The 13,463-nt window shown below is 42.7% G+C and overlaps 1 protein-coding gene across 1 annotated transcript in view; it reads left to right on the forward strand.

The window, feature by feature from the left end:
- LOC306810635 (T-cell antigen CD7-like) overlaps positions 1-13,463 on the forward strand; it is a 67,029-nt gene that overhangs the window by 16,844 nt on the left and 36,722 nt on the right. The window lies entirely within an intron of this gene.

Consider the following 13,463-nt stretch of genomic DNA (forward strand, 5'->3'; position numbering starts at 1 on the left):
AGAAGACTATTTGCTGTGAAGCAGAGACAGATACCAAGAAATACAATTCTGACCTGAAGTGCTTCTACACTAAAACATCACGTCCAAAACTCTTCCCACTGCCAGCTGACATTCCTGGTGAGGGAATTCCAGGTAAATCTCTTCTTGTGTTTGTTTGCCTTTTGCATTAAGAGGGATTTGTCCAAACAGCTTGATGTGAACAGAGTTTTTCATGGGCGGGGAGATGTCCTGTACAGTCATAACATGGATCCACACATGCTGTAGCCATCCTGTCTCAGAGACTTTGCCTTGGTAAATGGACATGACCAGTCCTGGACAGATGTCCAGAGGCTGAGGTTCCTGGAATTATCTAGTGACAGACACAGGGATGCTGAGGGAAGGGGGCATGTGATTGGTGAGCACCAAGTTCCCAGGAACTGACCTTGTCTGTAAATGCTGAATAAGACTTTGCCTCCTGACTAAGAGGACATTTCTCAACTAAAGGTGACATTTATATATTGAAATTTCTTTCATGGTAGAAAGTCCTGTCATCTTCCTTAGGTCATGGATAAAAAGGGTTTTAAAAGCCAGTCAAAGTGAATTGCCTTATTTGAATACTTCATCAATGATGGGTCTCACACTACTCTTTGTTATTTCAGATAAAATTGATGTTCAAAGATATCTGTAGTTGTGGAGTGGCAACGATTTGCTTTGAATGTTGATAAAGTGAGCATTATGCCTGGTACCATCTGTAAGATATGATGAGACAGAGGCTCTTTGTTCTCTCATTCATCAGTTCCATCTCTGTTTATCAGATGGGGCCAATTCCTTGTGTGGTGCTCACAAGTCAGCTCATGGCTTGGCACTCCTGCTTGCTTCACTTGGATGCTCTGTTTTCTTCTAATCTGCAGGTAATCCTGAAGTTCCCACCTACAAAACAAACAGCCCTGGCATGTGGATTGGCATCTTGTTTGCAGTCCTGTTTGTTGGGGTTGGCACAGGAGGGGGCATCGTGTATTACTGCTTGAGGCTGCGGCATGGGAAAATTTACTCAAAAAGGTACTGTCTGGTCTGACAAATTTTGTGTTGTCTGTGGGTCCCACACCAGGAAGTGGAAATAGTATAAAATGTTTTCCACCTGGATCTCATCTCCACTGTTCTGTTCATGCAGTTCTTCATGATCTTCACTGGGCTGACAGCTGGAATCAACTCTCCTCCAATGTCTGGTGAAACAGTGCCTCTCTTGTGGCTCTGTTATGCAATATAAATCCAGAAGGAATTTCCTCACTGCTGCCTCCTGACACAAGGGGGAAGCACTGGCAGGGCCAAGAAATCACAGGGCTCAGCCTTCCCTCCATGGGATGCTGTTCCTGGGAGCAGTCCCAGACTGCAGCATTGCTGTGCAGCTTCCCTGGCACAGAGAGATGTGTCCCAGCCAGGACACTGATGGACATTTGGGCATGAGCTGACAGGGCCTCCAGGAGAGTGCTTCCCTCTCTCAGCCCTGCCCACTACAGAGCCAGCTGTGATTTAGGAATGAGTATTTCCCTGAATGCATCCAGGAGGGAAGTTTGTTTTGCAAAGCAATGTGCATGGAGAGAGGTGGGTGGGCTCTGTGGAGACTTGTGCAGACACTTCTTGAGCCTGCCATAAGGCTTTCCCCCTCCATCCTGTTTCCATGGACTCCAGTGTTTTTGGATCCTTGTGTATACCTGAGGCTGAGACTCCTCTCAGTTACTGAGCTGCTCCATCCCCTAGAAACTGATACTGGTTGTTTCTTTGTGAGAGTCAAAGGATTAAATTTCCAAGTGTGAATTTGCTTCAAGAGGAATTGCACAAGTGCTTGCAAAGGCATACAAAACCAGTGTCACTGTTGTTGTTACATCAATAGATGAATGGATATATTGGTGTGAGGTGTAAGGAATTTCCCAGTGATTTCCCTGACACCCTGCCCTGGGATGCAACATCCAGTGATGTCCCAGGTCTGTTCCAGAGCCCCTCTGAGGCTGATGGGTCACAGCACCAGGGCAGGGTCACAGCAGACCCTTGAACACACATTCATGGCTGTGAAACTGCTCCCTTGTTGGGGCAAGGGGTGGCCCAGAACCAAAAGGGAGAAAGAAGGTGCCTGGAGGACTTCACAAATTGAGATATTATTTGTAGTTCTAATTGGAATCTACCAGTTTTTTTAATGCCCTCACAGGCATTTATTTTGCTAATTCTGCAGCTCGTAGGCGAGACACAGAGGCTGCTGGAAGAGAAAATATCCAACTAAATGGACAACCATCTCCAATGGAGAAAACCTGACTGCAGCAGCATCATCTTCCTCCTCTCTCCAGATGCACATGTGTCTCTCCCCAGGCTGAACAGAACGCTGGTGTCAATCTTGCTGTCGAATCAGGGAATTTTAGACAGTGTGTGATGAATCCAGCCTCTCAGGGATCCCATTGGTTCTTGGTATTTTTAAATCATTTTCCATTCCCACTTGATTTGAATAAACCCTCTGCTTTTGCTTTGTAACAAATTTAGTATCAGGCTGTTGAGTGAAAATCAGTGGCAGCACAATTGGAAAAGCAAATCCCTGAGGCAATGTGAATGTTTGCTGAATCATTTTTCCATAGTTTAGTTCCCCATGAATCTGTAGCTAGAACTTCTAGCAGGAAATCCAAAGGATATAGGATGTTGTTTCTCCCTTGAACTTTGCTACAGTCAAATCTAAAAAGAGAGGTTCCTTATGTAAAATATCCAAGTAATTTTAATAATTAATTTTTAGATAGAAAGGCCTTTGTGCTTAAAATTACCTTTTATTTTGGCATGGAGACCAATGCTTTTATGGGTTGGAGAGGGTTTTTGTAACACCTGTCAGGGCCTTACACTCACAGTTATAAGTCAGTTCTCAGCTGATTTGATGCAGATTTGCACCACAACTAAGATTGCCTGTAGCAAGGCCAATCTGTGAATGAACTAAGAAATAGAAGGAAAAAGACTTTTCCTCTTTATGTAGCATCTTAGCACAATTGCACTTTTTTTTTTGCACAGTGAAATTGCAAGAATTTTTTGGGAGAGTAGAGATGTGTAAGATGAGTGAGCAATATTTTCTTTGGAAACTGCATTATATTAACTTGATGTGTTCATGTTTAATGATGTGCAGATTTAATTTCTACTCTGTAACAGCTGTTGGGGCCAGAACGCTGGACATGTTTTTAGAGTTAAAGTTATATGGGCACCTCAGTGAGATCAGACAGGAAACACAAGTCACAGACTGATCTTGATGTCTCTCTCAAACACTCTTTCCTTCATATCTCTTATTTCTGTGGGTGATTATGGAGATTGTGATGACTGGGGGCATCCCTACCAACTGTTCCACTTTGTCCCTTTGGACCTGTGTTGTGCTGATGCACTCCAAGGGAAACACAATGAGAATTTGCTTTAAAAATCAACAGTGTTTGTCCTCATCAAGTGCATTTTCCCATTGAATATAGACATATAGGTGGATATTTTTAATCACAGGATTATGGAATGATTTGTGTTGGAATTGATCTAAACGATCATCTTGTTTTGTCTTAGGGATAAAAAAATTACGAAGAATACTATGATGCCTGACTCACTAAAAGCCATAATTTGATTGCTGTTATTTCATTTGAGGTGTCGTAAAATCCACAATAAAGTTTTATCTTAAACTTTGGCTATTCATTGTGTGGGGGTGCATCCTCCTTTTCCAGGCTATGCTTTGATCTGAGAAATGCTCGTTTGGCCTCGGCCTGGATGAGCAGCCCCTGGCTGAGCTGCTCTGCAGTTTATCAGAAACTCTGTCTGCTCCCAGGCACTGCTGCTGTCCAAGGTGCTCCTGGTTTCTTGAGGAGTAGCCTTGGCAATGATTTTTCTGGTCTGAATGGCACAACATCCCTGTTCTCACCCTTCCAAAGAACATGTGCCAGTGTCAAAAGGGGCCAGGATGAAACACTGTTGTGACTAAAGCCCCTCTCTTGTGCCCCTAGGAACAGTGGTGAAAAACGAGACCCTTGGGGCTCTCCTGGACCAGTGACCTGTCTCTGAATGGGGCCTCTCTGAGCTGGGCTCTCTCCTGTTTGCTGCTCTTGGTGGATCCCTAAACAAGGATGGATCCTGTGCTGATCCCCCACTGTTTGCTTGGGGAGTCACAAAATCATCCAGAGCAAGCACTTCCACACCTCTAAGGGGAATTTCTCAGAGGTACCTTGCACTGACCCTTTATGTCTGTGTGCAGATGCTTTGGCATGGGAGAAATGCTGCTCTCTTTGATGGTTGAGATCTCTAAGCAAGTTAGGCCTGTAAGTAAGTTTAATACAAGTGTGGTTAAGAGTTATTCCTCTGCTAAAGTGGGATTTAGAAACCAAACAGTACGTAACTTGTATGCTTTGTCTCATGGGCTGAGACAAGTAGTATTTGAGAAAAATTGAAATTTCCTTATGTCCTCTTTAGCTGTTGAGAAATAAATAATTTTTAAGGTCACCCTGGTGCTGTTCGCAAGGGGTAATCAAAGAAAATATGGGTCCAATCCTGAATTAACTTGCAACTTTCTCTTTAAGGATGTTTTTCTTTTCTTTTATCAAAGGAACAGATGCAACAGCTATAGCTTTGACGTGGCACAGTAAATGATTAACTTTTTCTGATAAGCTCAGTTTTCTTTCAAAGAAGGCTTTTTGTAGGATGGCAGGGGTTAAGGATAGTAGAGAAGGCAATCTCTCCTGATTAATTCCACCTGTACTAATTATGCAGGAGTGAAAACATCTGTGCCTGTCCAATGAATTTGGGTGTTATAAAAGAATGAGTTAGCTGACCAGTAGTTGCTGTTTGAGTTGGAGCTTGAGATCCAGAATCTGCTGGCTGTGCTGTGAAGAGGAGGCAACATGTGGTCGTGCAAGAGACAGAGAAGGTAAGGGAATGTTGTGTGAGGGACAGAGAGGGTAAGGTGGCTGGGAAAGGGACAGGTTGGGGTTTAGCCAGTCATGTAGAGAGGAGAAAAAGAGAGCTGTGTGGAGTTGCCTGCAAGAAAAGCAGTTAGAGCAGTCAAATAGAAATACACTGGAAGAAGGCATGAAAATTTTCTAAAAAAGGACTGGTGGTGGTGCCAGTCTAATCTGTCTCGACATAATAACTGCAACAGCTCTCACTCTTCTTTTAGATAAGGTTGGTTTAGATTGAACTGCTTTGTCCAAAATCTTCTTGGTTCACAGTATCCCAGAACAGTCTGAGTTGGAAGGGACCCAGAAGGAACATCAAGTCCAGCTCTTAACTGAATGGCCCATTTTTGATCAAACCCCAAACCTTGGCATTATTAGTGCCCACTCTGACAACTCAGCTGATCTCGGGTTGTGTTTCTGCAAAACCAGAGGGGTTTTGGATCTCTGCTTCTGTGTGTTGTGATCTCTGGGATGCTGCTGGGTACCAGCTGTGCCATAGCAGTCAAAACCTTGGACATGCACAGTGGGTGCACAAATGCTTGGAAAAGGATGCTGCTTCTCCTAAAAAGACATCAAAGCAGTTTGAGCTCAGAGGGTCACAACAGCACATATGGTTCTGGTTTGGCACTTTCTGGGAAGAGAGTGTTCTAAGAAATGCTCAGCCTTTTAGAGGAAGCTCATTTCCAGCTTTTGCAGAGGCTTTGGGGCATTGCCTCAGATTCTGGAGCTGCCGCTGTGTGTTTCTTGCAAGACAATGCTTGGGTGCATTCCACACAGTAATTAGCCAAACTGTGGTATTGGCAGGAATACAAAAACAAGACTCAGCTATGGAAGAGAGGTGCTTTATTCACACTTGTGGTGTCCCCAGACAAGATTTCTGCTTCAGGGTGATTCAGCCAATACCTGCAGCTCTGAAAAGGTCGACAGTGAAATGAATCACAAGCACAAATAGTGCATGATCTTGTCGTGTAGGGAAAGCAGCTTCTTGGCAGGCTTCAAAGAATTCTCCCACCACTTGAATAAAAAAAAAAAAAGTCCTAAGAGGAGCTGCCTAATACTTGGGAGGGTGGTTGGATCGTGCTGGAGTGAATGAATGAGGGAGTTTTGGAGGTGCACAGCTACTGGGGCTGCTCTGTGTGCCACAGCACAGACCCTTGGTGGGCAGCTCTGGGTGGGCCTTGTTCCTTGTGATGTTCAAGATCACCTGAATTTCTTCCACCCATCTGTTTAATTGTGCTGTCAGGTAGTTTTGCTGGAGGAAGTCTTGTGGTATCAAGATGATGCCAACCCATCCAGCACCCTGTGGATTTCTGGAGCAGGGGAGATCAGACCATTTCCATGTCCATCAGAAGAAAAGCTGGTGCAGTGTTTGTGCCCTGGCAATGGGGTGCTGCCCTGTGTGGCCCTGCAGCCCTGGGAACTGAGGAGGCTGAGGATTGCAGACCTAAAGGGAGCCTGCAAGGGAGATGGAGAGGGGCCTTTTCCCAGCATGTGCAGTGACAGGGCGAGGGGCAATGGCTTCAGGCTCATGGAGTAGCTTTAGATGAGAGATTAGGAGGAAGTTGTTTAGCTCTGAAGGTGGTGAGGCTCTGGCACAGGCTTCCCAGAGAAGCTGTGGCTGCTCCTGGATCCCTGGAAGTGTCCCAGGCCAGGGCTGGGTGGGATTCTGGACACCCTGGTGCACTGGAATGTGTCCCTAGGGGGTGGGACTGCATCTTTAACTACACCTCTAAGTTCCCTTCCAGCCCAAACCATTCTGTGATGTACATGGTGCCCAGAGCAGGAGGGGTTCCCTGAGCTGTGCTGCCCCATGGGACACTGAGGAGTAGCTCCAGTAGCAGAGGGGGCTCAGCCTTGTGGCTGCATCTCTGGCACTGACCACGGCCCTGAAGTCAAAGAAGTTTGGTCAAGTGTTTGGCTTCATAATTTTGGAGGGCTATTCCAACCTTAATGATTCTAAGCAAAAGATCAAAATTATCTACCCTCCCTCTATCCTGGGGTTAAGAAATTAATCTCTTTGCTGCCCTTGGTTGCTCTTCTGCCTCCAGGGCGGCTCCTGGAAGTAGAGCCTTCCTCATGTGGTGTCCCTGGGGCTTGGCACAAACTCTTTCTGCCTGCAACGTGTCAGGTAGTTGTTGATTCCTCTTGCTGGAATTCACTGGTGCCAAGGTATAGGAGATGTGCTTTTTCTTGTGGTGCCTGGCAAGAAAAGGAACATTTTATTACTTTGCAATGGTTCTCATAAACCATTTGGGTTATCCTTATTATGTTCCCGCCATAAATTTCCTCATTTCTTAACGGACGAGATTAGCAGGCAACTTTCTCACAACAGGAAAGGTGAGGTTTGTAGATTAGTAAGATTTGGAAGCCAAAATACAGAATTTTCTGGCAAGCTCCTCCTAGTTTTCATTCCTGATATCCATGTCATTATTTTGTGTTGTCTCTCCTCCTTTTGGGGGTCTTATTTCCAGTGACTCCATGATAAGGCTAAGTTGATATGTGTTGCCCAAATGCGACAGTCTATATGAAACTGGTATGAAACCACTGTACCTTGAGACCAAAGGGGTATGGCGTTTTTATGTATACAGTGAAAAATATTGTTTTATAGCATTAGTTTGAAATACCAATTTAAAATTGTTTTGAGAAGTGCATTTTTGAAATGTAGACATTTTGGATTAGCTGCCGACTGCAACCTTGTGTTTGGAGGCAGAACAATGCTAATGAAAGATAATTAGACACCTCCTTGGTCAATGGGAACAGCCCAGATGGATTGAAAAGTTCCTCAGTGAGAGGTTCTTGATCTCTGGTGCTCTAAGGAAGCAACTCCAGAGCTCTCAGGCTCCTACTTTGAGCTCCTGGCTCCAACTTCGTTGGGTTATCTTAAATAAGCAAAGCAGCTAATAGTTAAAAAGGTTATTTATGATAAAGCACATCAGTCTCAAAAGACGCAGACAAGCAATGGGAAATGCAAGGGCAAAAGGCTAAAAGCACCGACTCTCCCCAATAGCAACTCTTATACAGGATTCTTCCAACAAGCTAATATGCAAGCTCGGACTGACACTCCTTAACCTATTAGGCTTCCAGTTTCTTAGCACACCAGGTAACGTATAAGACTATGCATACAACTTATCTTTTTCTATCTGAAAAATGTGAGCAATATTCTTACTATAGCTCTATTATGTCTAAGCCCTGTCTACCACTGTGGGCCTGGAACTTCTATTGAAAATATTAGTATGCTTTCAACCTTCACTAGAACTTGCTCTGCTTACTCTGGCATTTGAAACCTTTCACTTACAAAGCATTAGAACTCACACTAAAACTTACTGAATTACTTCTACCTAAATGTCTACTTTGTGTGAATGGCTTAATATACTTAAATGCATCCAAATACTTTAATTCAATCCCTGCACTCTGCTTTCTCTCTGAAGAATTCAGAGAGATCCCTGACTCACTGACTCCAACCTCTCTTCCTCCTCTTAGAACCATAAAGATTCCCTTAACAAACTTATTAATCATTTGTCAAATGCATGGAGAAAATAAGGCACCATGATTAGCACCAAAAAACTTGTTTTCATCTAGGATGCTAAATTCCAATCCACTAAACAAACCATCCAAACTGTACCATTCTGAGACTCATATCACTTGCAGGTTACTTGGCCTGTTTTCTCCTCCTGGATGGCGCTCTGGTAGCAGAGAAGGTGATTCTTTGCATCAAGGTCTGGCAGTGTCCCCATGGCTCAATGCCTGCTGAGTTGCAGCCAGCAGTGAAGCAAGAAATCTTGTTGGTGGCAAACAGCAGCCAACCCAGTCTTGCTCTTGACTATTTCACAAGGGTCTTGGCCAGCCCTGCTCCTTTCACCTCATTATCGAAGCAAAACTTCACTTCATTCAGGAACAAGTGGCTATCATGGTAGAGAACACACAAATTGACATTGATAATATAACTACAAGGATAGCTAAACAAATGGAAATGAGTTTTTCTGGAGTTGTGTTGAACAGACATATGGTATTTGAACTTAATACATTAACTGAAGCTACTAAAACACTTACTTTAAGTTGGTTAATTGACAAATCTGTACTACTAAAAGCAAGCAAAAGCATAAGCATAACATATAATTGAACTTCATATTTTCCTTAAACTCTTACCTAACAAAAAAATTCTACAATACTGCTGTTTCCCTCACTTTAAAAAGAAAAAAAACAAAAAATCCAAGTTCACAATCTCCTGCAGGTAAAACACAATACAATCAACAATACTTTAAATAATAGCCATACATTTATAAGATTAGATAATCGTCAGTCCTGTGATGATAAAATCTGTGTCATCACCTCAGGGTCTGTAAACAGCTGACAAGCCTTGATTCAAGGAGGGATTAGATGCTCATCTCTAGAAAATGAGCATCAAATTCACTCCAAAATTAGATTCAGCTGCCTTATTGGTAAAGTCAAATTGCTAAGCCAAAATGACTGCAATATTATTTTGATGCAGAAAACACCTGGGTTTGCACATTTCCCTTCCAGATACAATTAAGGCCTGGCTTCTACCTAAATCTAGAGAACTCCCTGATATCTTTTTATTAAAAAACCCAAGACTCTTATGAACAAAAGCTACAATTAAACATTTCAGGGTGAGAAAGAAATCAAATTCCTTCAGCAGCTTGTTCTCTCTGAAGGTTTTGCTCAGGATGAGATGCTTTGAACATGGCAGGCTGCTGGAGCACTTCTGTAATAACAACTCTGGAAAACCATAAGATTAGAAATTCAGAAGAGACTTTCAACGAAGCTGAGATAATTCTCTTGGAACTCTGAAAAATACTTAAAATCATGACACAGCACAGGGTCAGGCCATAGGAGACCTGCTAAAATAAGAGAGAGAATGCATAAAAAGAAAACAAAGGAACATTAAATTCACAACTTAACTAATTATCTTCATACATTTGATGCAGGGGCATGTCTGGAGATTTTCCAAAACTTATTTGGAATGTTGAAAGAATTCAAGTTAAACAATAAAACAGAAGTCAAAATCATTCTGTAATACAGAATTGATACTCTTAATACAATGATATTGGAATTAAATACAGAAGCTAAATTTGAGCCTTAAAAATCGAGCTTATAGAAGAATAGTATTTTTTGCAACATATAAAAAGGAAATTTTGGCTCAAATTAAATTTTGTTGTTCAGATGATGATCCTAGAAATGGTCCTGATTTGTGTTCATGAAGAATTTAATTGATAATTTGAAAAACATAAAACAATATATAAAAAATAAAATTCTGTTACAATTTGGTTTGGCGGGAAAGCTAAAATACTGACAATAAATCTGCAAGGCATAAATTTGCAAGCTTCTTCTTTATAGAAATTCAAAACTTATTGAGGGCATTGCGAATACTTAGAAGCTGGATTTTTAAATAATTAACTATAGAAAAATTAAAACTCAATGCTGACACTTTGACAAATGTCCACTCATATCTGTGCAATAACAGATTACTAAATATAAAATCATTGTGATTAGCAATATATTGCAATGCCAATCAAGAAGACAGGGAAGAAGTTTCTGTGTTTTCAAAATTCATAAGTGGCGCACTTGACAATTCTCTGATCAATGCCAAACATGGAAATAACAAAGGAGCTTTTCTATCTCCCAGACAAACATCATCCAAAAGTTTCAGACCAACTCAATCCCAGGAAGTTTCACTTAAAACAGAATCAGCATCTATGTTTGGAAAATTCTTTCTAACATGCATTAACAGTTCTCTTAACTTTTTATCTGGAACACTTAAATTATTATTCCATAATAAAGATTCTAAATAGTCATGCATATATTTCTGCTCCTCAAAGACACTTTCCCCCATCTCTATAGATTCACCATAAGACTTAACTTACTTTAAATATATCATTATAAATTCCATATCCTTTCCCACACTCTTACTTCTCTTCTTTAAATATATTTTCTCCCTATTTCTCTGGATATACTTCAACACTCAGCTTATCTTAAATATATCATTAGGAGTTCTGGATTTTTTCTCAGTTCTACTCTTTTACCATAATATTTCCCGTGCTCCTAGATCAACCCAAAGTTGCTCGCCTCAGTGTAAGATAGGCGATGAGAAGTCCCAATCCTCTGCTTCTCCCAGCAGTCAGCAAGTACTTTCTTTCAGCTTTCTCGTTACCACACTTTTATTTAAGGCCTTTGAGGAGGCCTGACAGTATTTTTAAAGTCCTTAGGAAAGTGAGCAAAGCAAGGTACCAAACACGAGGCACCAGATGAGAGGTTCTTGATCTCCGGTGCTCTAAGGCACCAACTCCAGAGCTCTCAGGCTCCTACTTCAAGCTCCTGGTTCCAACTTTGTCGGGTTATCTTAAGCAAAGCAGGTAGTAGTTAAAAAGGTTATTTATGACAAAGCACATCAGTCTCAAAAACATGCATACAAGCAATGGCAAAAGCAATAGCAAATGCAAAAGCAAATGGCAAGAGCAAATGGCTAAAATCACCAACTCTCCCCAATATTTTCTCTTATATAAAATTTTTCCAACAACCTAAGATGCAAGCTTGGACCACCACTCCTTAAACCCTGTTATTAGCACCCTAGATTATGAATACAACTACACATACAACTTACCTTGTTCTACCTGAAAAATGTAAGCAATGTTCTTACAACAGCTCTATTATGTCTAAGTCCTGTCTGCCACTGTGGGCCTGGAGCCTCTATTGAAAATATCAGTATGTTTCAAGCTTCACTAGAGAGCACTGGTACTTTGTCTTCTGCCACAGGGAGAAGACTGAGGGAGGAGGCTGCTGAGCCTGGCCTGGCACTGTGGAGGATCTGGAGAGCCCCAGCCCTGCTGGACCTGAGCCCCATGGACCCTCCCCACCTCCTGCCCTTGGGTTTGCTGCTGCTGGCTCTTGCTGATCCCCATCCCAGTGAGTCTCTGGGTTTGAGCTCTGTGCTTTTCCCTGCACTTGCACAGCTCAGCTCCTCTGAACTGCTAGGGGAAAGCTCAGCTGGGCCCAGTTAAAACCAAGACCACAAACCCTGAAAGATGGGAAGAGAAATGAAGGAGGTGAAGGTCAATGTGTTTGAGCTGTCACAGTCTCCTCTTCTGGGAGGGGTGACTGTTTGGGTGGTTCTGATGTCAGGTGAAGTGAGTCCTGTCCCAAAGGAGTGACTCTTTGCCAGGAGAGTCTGAGGGGGGACACCTGGGACACTGCACCCAGAGTGGGCAATGGCAGCTCTGAGCTTCAGTGGCCTTGGGATGTGGCAGGGTGTTGGAGGGACACGTGGAGGGACTGTGGCAAGGCGTTTGGGGAGGAAAGAGGGCAAGAACAGATGAGCTGAGCAAGAGAAACATCTTTCAACTTGCTTCCTAAGCTGGCAGCTTCCCATTTAAAAAGACAGTGGAAGGAGTGGGGGAATTCTGTCATGTTTCTACCCCAATAATGATCCTGGGAACTGGCCCCAATACTGTACAAAATTTGTCCATTGTCAGACAATGTCTGCAAAGCCATGACTGAGCTTTTCCACCAAAACACATCCTGTTCTCTGATGCTAAACCTCTGGGTAGAAAATGTTTGTTTTTCTCTGTTTTCTGATTTAGATATTGCCATGTCCACTGTTTGCTCTGCTGAAGGGGCAGAAGACCATTCTACAGAGGTGACAGTCTACCACTGCACAGACTGTAACAGCTGCACATGCAAGGACTGGGATAACAATTTTGAAAAATTTAACATAATCGCTGACACACAAAACGAGATATTTTCAGATGGAATAATACAGTTGGTGACCAATAAAACGCACACCACTGTTTGCTTTGAGGAACTTAATAACTGTCATGAAGGAATTTATATTGTCTTCTGGAGGAAGCCTGAGGGATCAGTTGTCTCGTGTGGCACCCTGAATTCTGGAGGTATGTTGTGCTGGCAGCCTGGGTATTAACTGATGAAAGCATATTTCTGGGTAGGAAACTGAACTCTTCTCTATTTGGTCAGACAACAAGGCTTATGAGTGAATAACCTGGAATGAATCAATTTCTTCTGTGAAAAAAATTATAAAGTAATTCACAAAAGTAAAGTCGGTTATTTCAGGCCAAACACTGCTGAAAACTGTGGTAGGACAGATTCAGATAAACACTTGTTACTTTGATATATAAAGATATGCTTTTATTTTAAGCTTTTTTGGCAACAGCAATTCCCCTGGTTAAATTCTGTGCCATATTGCAATGTGTCAGTGTCACCTGCTTCAGCCAGAACACACCCTGACCCAGGTTCAGCCTCAAGAGCTGCTCTGTGCTGCTCTTCTGTCCAATTCAATAAACACCCAGGAGCATCTTTCCAGTATCCTCGCAGAACTGCCAAAATCAGGGATTCAAACACCTGTCAGTGCATGGAGCAAGTGGCTCCACGAGGGCAGCACTTCATCCTGGTGGCTCAGGTTGCAGGGTGTGACTTGGTTGAGCTCCATCCAAGTCAGTGATTTTCTGTCTGTAGTTGGTTCTCTGAGGGCAGCTTTTATCCCCTCTTCTGCTGGAGTTAGAGCATCTCTTC

The sequence above is a fragment of the Erithacus rubecula genome, assembly GCF_903797595.1.
Source record: "Erithacus rubecula genome assembly, chromosome: 20".
In the NCBI taxonomy this organism is placed as follows: Eukaryota; Metazoa; Chordata; class Aves; order Passeriformes; family Muscicapidae; genus Erithacus; species Erithacus rubecula.